This window comes from Phascolarctos cinereus, unplaced genomic scaffold (assembly GCF_003287225.1).
Source record: "Phascolarctos cinereus isolate Bilbo 61053 unplaced genomic scaffold, phaCin_HiC Scaffold_4;HRSCAF=312, whole genome shotgun sequence".
Classification (NCBI taxonomy): Eukaryota; Metazoa; Chordata; class Mammalia; order Diprotodontia; family Phascolarctidae; genus Phascolarctos; species Phascolarctos cinereus.
In genome coordinates, this window is record NW_027555847.1 from 543,457,629 (window position 1) to 543,464,726 (window position 7,098).

Genomic DNA, 7,098 nt, shown 5'->3' on the forward strand with positions numbered 1-7,098 from the left:
AGAGACTAGACCTTGGAGTCAGGAAGACTTGGGTCCTGGTCCTTTCTGACACATATAGGCTGTCAGATCCTGGGGAAATCATTGACTATCTATGCCTCACACAACTCTCAAAGACTCTAAGTTGTGGAACAATTGTTGACCTTCATTGGTAGAAGGAATCCTTTCTCCAGGAGTTCCCTCTACCAATGAAATAAGAGGTCTGAGCAAAACCAAAGAATGTATATTCAGAGCACTGTGCTAGATGCTGCAACTGTAGTATTTATATAGTCTTATCTCTGTGCTGACTAAATATTTGCTATGCCTGTATTTGTTCTCATTCAGTTGTTTCAGTCATGTCTGACTCTTCATGACCCTATTTGTAAGATTCAGCTTTCACTTGCAGGAGCACCAGTCATCAGAAGCAGAGGAAGAATGCTAGAGGAACTCTGGACCTGGACATAGCAGAAGGCCCTAGAACTTGCATGCTTCCTCCAGTCTCTGTTGTCTTATTGATAGTTTCAACTTCTGACCAGCTTGAGCCTCTTAACACATTCGAGAACAAGGTGAGTGAACTCAGCAGCCAATCCCCACCATGAGCAGTGGTCCCTTGTTCATCAGTACTGACTGGAAGGAATAGAGTGAGAGACCAATTTTCCCAAATTTCAGGCAATTTTGAAAATAAGTTTGGAGCATGGTTAACTAGCACCCTATAGGGTTAGAAGAATCAATGCACATCTGCAATTGTACCCACCCTTGATTTCAGAGAATAGCTTTTCTGTTAGAAGGATCCAGGTCAGTGTATTTGTGTGTGTATGTGTGTGTGTATGCCTATATGTGTGTGTGTGTGTGTGTATGTATGTGTGTGTATACACTCATACACACATATAAGCACACACACAAATATATATGCATCTGTAACAAATAATTAGATTAGTTAATTGGCTATTTTAATATATATTGTTGCTCAAGTTGTTTTTCAGTTGTGTCCAATTTTTTATTACCCTACTAGGGATTTTCCTGGCAGAGATACTGAAGTGGTTAGTTTTCCATTTCCTTCTCTAGCTCATTTTACAGACAAGGAAACTGAGGCAAAGAGGGTTAAGTGACTTGCCCACAGTCACACAGATAGTTAGCATCTGAGACCAGATTTGACCTCAGGAAGGTAGGTATTTCTGACAGGCCACTACACCAACTAGCTGTCCCATTTTAACCTATCGTAAATATAATAACAGGATGGGTCCTCTGAGTCCCAAAGTTAATTGGCTAAGTTTCTTGTTTTACTTTCTTAATGGCAACATCTAAGCCTAAAGTAGCAATGTGGCCATCCACAAAAAAATACAAAATACTTCATACTTACTCTTGGAAGTACACTGCAGGGCTTGAAGCCCAGATCGGTCATCCCTGGAGACTGGGAAAATGTGCATCTAACCCTTGAGGCTTCAAGGAGCTGTGTCAAATGGATCCAGACCAAAGGATACCAGTTGGGGATTCCCTTCCCACAGGTTCTCTTAAAAGTTGGAGAATAATCAGTTCCTCGATGGAGCCAAAGTCCTGGCTGTGGTAGCATTCCACTGACAAAATCAGCCAACCCAGACTGGAAATAATGGAGAAGAGTAAGTTATGAGAACCTCACATTTTCTCTCTGTTGCTCTATCCACCATTTATCCTTCCTCTCAAATTGGCCATTGGATTGGTTTGGAAGTCAAGCATTGGGCCATGGGTTAGAATTCCAGCTCTCAAACCTGGGTTATTATGCCAGCTCTGAATATGTATCTTCAAACACCGTCCCAACCAGTACCACCACCACCACCATAGAATGTAAGTTCCTAAAGGACACTTGTCGGACCACATCACCTCTGAGCCTCAGTTTTTTCTTCTGTAAAATGGGGATAATAATACTTGCTCCTGTTGCGATTATAAAACAAAATAAACTTTAAAGTTCTACATAAAGGGAAACAATTTATTATTAGGAGTTCATGAGAAACATGGCCATTTAGGTTTGAACCCGATGGGAATTGGTGCTTTTTTTAAAGCTTGGAAATCCATAGGATCAAACATATCAATGAAAACCCTAGTGAATATACAAGATCATATGGTGATAATCTGATTGAAAAATTTGTTCCTATTTGGCAAAAGCAGCCATATATCTAAGCTTTTGACTACTCTACAGCTTGGCCTCTAAGGCACACACTTTTCATTCATTTTGCCCCTCCAAAAATAAATCTGGAGAAATTGTAAGGGGACCCAGAATATCTTAACCTTCAATTCTGGCTGTTTTAAGTGTCATTGTACACATCTACTAACTGGCTTTTGGACTGAAGTTTCTTTGCTATAACTTCTCCTCCATCTCCTTTTGCCTTCTCATTCATTGTGTTCACTACTAGGGGATAAATAAGCAATAATGACCTCAATGCAGGGCATTTCCTGTGGGTTAATGAGTAGCTGGGAGGGAGTTGTTGGCCTGAGGTGCAGCTGTAGGCTGTAAACCCCAGTTTGCTATTAATCCCCAGGAGCTGGACTGTTCTGAGTTCATTATTGTTATTACAAATTCATTATTGTTATTACATTCATTATTCATTATTATTATTACAATTTTTTTTAATGTTTGAAAAAGTACCTTGTAGAACTTTTTAGTATGTTTGTCATGATGTCTGGTTCCTCAGGTAGTTGCATTTAGAACTTGCACTGGGGGCTACAGGAGCCCTTTCCCAGTCATAGTGACAAAAGCGAAGGGGTCTGCTAATACCTAACATTATGTCTAACTTTGAGCAATAAATAATTCTTAGATACGCATTGCAGGTGAAAGAATTTAGTCAGGTTCTTTTACGATTGGTAGGTAGCCTTGTAAATTGGAGCTGTGTGGTCTGTTTTGGAGGGCTGTACACAGAAATAAGGCAATTAACACTATGCTGTTATTCAGCAATCTTTAATTTAATTGTGTAATAGAATGTATAGCAGCTAGATTGTGCACTGGAGAGAGTGCAGAATTTGGTGTCAGGAAGTCCTAAGACTCATTTCAAATCTTGCCTCAGACACTTATTAGCAGTCTGGCTGTAGGCCAGTCATTTGCTCTACCTTGAATGGAGATAGTAGTAGCATCTACCTTTCAGGATTTTTGTGAGGATCAAATGAGTTAACATATGTAAAGCTCTTTGCAAACCTTTTTGAAAAAAAGTGTTATGTAAATGCTGGGGTATACAGGGTGTTCAGAGAGGACTAGCCCTCTGGTGTGAGAGCTCTCTGAGTCCTTTTCAGGGCTGCTCATCTACCTTTGGCATCTATCACCCAAATCTCACTTGTGGCTTCAAGAAGCTACACACTCTGATAAAACTACCTTGGCAGATGGGCTAAACCAGGTTGAGGTTAACAGACAGGCCTCAAACCCATTGGTGAGTTAGGGTGATGTCTACCCCATGCATGTAAAGATTTCCCTGGTCGTATGGGGCAATGAGAACAATTTGTCCCAAAAGCCATGAAGGTGCTGAAGAAGAAGCTGTGGAGCACTTAGAGCTTGGTCAGACATCTAAGGCATCAAGAGCATCTACTACATCCTGAACCACCAACAATTGTCTTGACCATTGTATTCTTATGATTTTGGAAGAGATACTGAGGCTGGCCACTTTGTACAGCTCTCCCTCACTTAAATCCAGTGACTTCATTGGTCCTCTTTGAGAATTGAAAACAAACAACAACAATATAAATGCTACTACCATATGTAGCAGCCTCAGCCTCCACAGCAGCAGCCTCAGCAGCAGCAGAAGTAGCTCAGTACCCTCAGTAGCCTCAGAATCCTCAGCAGCTCCAGCAGCAGCAGCAGGCACTTACTAGCTATTTAACTCTGAACAAGTCACTGAATCACTGTCTGCTTCAGTTTCTTCAACTGAAAAATGGGGATAATATTAGCACTTACCTTTCTAGGATATAGTGAAGAACACATGAGATAATAATTGCAATGCTGTGTTAAGACACAGTGTGTTGAAACACAGTGCCAAGGATGTAGTAGGCACTTAATAGATATTGTTCCCTTCCTCTCTCCCTCTTCCGTCCTCCCCTTCAAGGCAATGTGATATAGTGGAAAGAGTGGTGGACAGAGTCTGGAAAGAGCAGAGTGTGAATACTGCCTTTTATGTCAACTGTCTTTTCACCAAGCCTCAGTATCCTTGCATGTAATACAGAGATTATGATACCTGTAGGAACCACCTCAAAGGGTTATTGTGAAGATCAGAAGACAGAATGTAGACACCAGTCTATCAATGAACATCTATTATGCTTTTCCTGCATGTCAGGCACTATGCTAGGCACTGGAGATTCATTGAAAGAACGAAACAATCCCAACCCGCATGAAGTTTGCATTCTAATGGAAAGGTAAGCATCCATAGAAGAAATATAAAGGGAATAAATTCAACTGAATGCAAAATAGTCAAATACAAGTTAGTTTGGGAGGGCAGGCACTAGCAGCACTTAACAAGCCTTTAAGAGCTATAAATAAACATCTGTTGTTATTATGAAATCTCCAAGTCTTCCATTTGAAAATAGTCTTCACTTTGCCATAACCACTTAGACAGGCAGGCCCAGCACATTGCCTGAGGGGCTGCTGCCATGGAATTTTAAAAAATTAAGGTAAACACCTTTGAATATTTAATCAAAAGGATATTATTTTTATTCATCAAACAAAAGAAATATTTCACTAAATTTAATTTTTAAAAATTAACTGAAATTTACTTAAAAGGCAAACATAATAAATGAGATACAAGATACCCATTTTTTGAGATATTAGATATAGGATGCTCAAGAACACCTTCCACCCCTCATACCAGGGGCTGGGAGCCTGGCTTTGAAGCCATGTATAGTCCTCTAGGTCCTTGGGTGCAGACTTTTGACCGAACCCAAGTTTTAGAGACTGAATCCTTTTATTAAAGGGATTTGTTCTGTGAAGTATAGGGCCTGTACTGTGCCCCTTTTCTATATTGTGCTGCAACCACAAGCTGATTTGTCATTTTAATAAAAGTTGTACCAAAAATATTGGTTCCAAAATGTGATTGTAAAACAGATCCAAAATGTTTATATGGAAATATAGTCATTCAAAACACCATCCACCTACTATAACTTTGTCTAAGAGCAAGCTTCCCCCAAAGCAAGTCCATTCTCATACATCAATTAATTTTCTAGTTATCCATTGACATTTCCACTCAAATATTACTCATGGTGGCATAAAGGTGACCTTTAGTTATCAAAGACCAACCCTACAGATTTTAAGTTCTGGCAGAATCTATAGAATTAAACACGCTTTCAGTACTGTCTGTTGACCTACTATCTGTCTGCTACTTAAATTAACCCCTTGCTAAGTTTGGAGAGATCCATCACTAAAACATTAGTCACTAATTTTTTTGTTTGTTTGTTTTTTCTTTTCCCACATAAACTCAGATAGACCTTCTGGAGTGTGATGGAGCCAACTCTTATCAGCTTTCAAGAGCCATCGTTAAATTTTCAGCGTGAGCATTTACACCTCAAAAATCAGCAAAGACTTGGGGATCAGGACTTGGTTTATTATTTTGTTGATTATCTAGACTTAAGAAAATATGGAGAAAATGTTAATAATCCAGAACTTAAAAGTTTGGCCTGTTTTGTTTTTGTTTTTTCCTGCAGAAAGCCAGCTAAACATTTACCAGAACACCCCTCGTTATGTTGCCATTTGTCAGGAGAGGGAGAACCCAAATTCATGAAATTATAAATACTTGTTTTATATGAATTAATGTCAGAGTTATAAGCCCAAACTTACTACCTCATATTTCATATCTTTTCAGTCTTACTACTTTTGGCTGAAAAGTTACATGAGAATCAGATTTAAACGGCTTTAAAGGTGAACAGAGGAGTTTGTATTTTTTTCCTAGAGGAAATAGGGAGTCATATATTCTTGAATATAAATGTTTTCTGGTCAGATCAGTATTCTAGAAATAGTGTTGTGTGGAGGATAGATTGAAGAGAAAAGAATGGAGTTGTGTGGAGGATAGATTGAAGAGAAAAGAATGGAGACAGGATGCTGAATTAGGAGGCTATTTCAATAGTATAACAGTGGGGTGATGCCTGATGTAGGGTAGAAGCTGTTCAAAGTGTTAAGGGAACAAATGAAAGAAATGTTCCCTACATAGAATCTATAAGACTTTGCAATGATAGAATGTGGAGGACTGACTCTAAAGTTGTGAATCAGAGTGCCTAGAAAGCTAATGGTGTCACCAACAGAATTAGGAAAGTTAAGTGGATAGATTGGTTCATGGAGAAAATAGAGAGAATTGTTTTAAAAATGTAGAAATGTTGAGTTTCAGATGCCTATAGCAGATCCTGGTGAAGTCAAGGAGATAGTTGGTTATGCGGGGCATGAGTTCAGGAAAAAAGACTAGGACTAAATATAGAGGTCAGATAATAATATGCATAGAGCTGATCATTGAACCCATGGGAGCTAATGCAAATACCAAGAAAGTGAAGAAAGAGAAAGCAGAGAATAGGATCCAGGTCAAAGCTTTAGGCGATGCCCATATTCAGAGGACAGGAGGAAGATGATGATGATGGGCAGGCAAAGAAAACTGAAAAGAAACAGATACGTATATTGGAACAAAGTAAGAGCAGTGTCAGAACAGCCAAGAGAGAAAGGTAACCAAACAAAGGGGATGGTCAACAGTGTCAAAAACTAAAGAGAGTTCAAAAGGATAAAGATGGTGAAAAGTCTATTGGATTTAGAAGATAATTGATTACCTTGGGGAAATAAATTTATATTAAATGGTAGGGTCAGAAACAATATTTCAAAGCTTTGGAAAATTAGTAAATGGAGGAAATATGTGTAAATAAATACTTTCTAGGAGTTTGGCAGTGAAAAGGAAAAGAGAAATAAGATGATAGCTTGAAGAAATGGCAAAGGGTATTGTTTGGTTGTTTGGATTTTTTAAGGAGACAAAAGACCCAGATAAATTAGTAGGTAGAGAGATGGATTCACCAGATCTGAAGAGATTGGAGATGAAAGACAGAAGATTATCAAGAGGGCCAAATACCAAAAGAAACAGGAAAGCTCAGGATCAAGAAAATAAGTGGAAGAAGGAGTAACTTCGGCAAGGTTAAGGTCTACTT

General features: G+C 38.9%; 1 long non-coding RNA gene across 1 annotated transcript; it reads left to right on the plus strand.

The window, feature by feature from the left end:
- The first annotated feature begins 391 nt into the window (after positions 1-391).
- On the plus strand, positions 392-5,591 carry LOC110208670 (uncharacterized). Its single transcript, XR_002324593.2, has 4 exons — positions 392-542; positions 1,482-1,592; positions 4,173-4,344; positions 5,404-5,591. It is a non-coding gene; the product is annotated as an uncharacterized LOC110208670 (long non-coding RNA).
- The last annotated feature ends 1,507 nt before the right edge of the window (positions 5,592-7,098 follow it).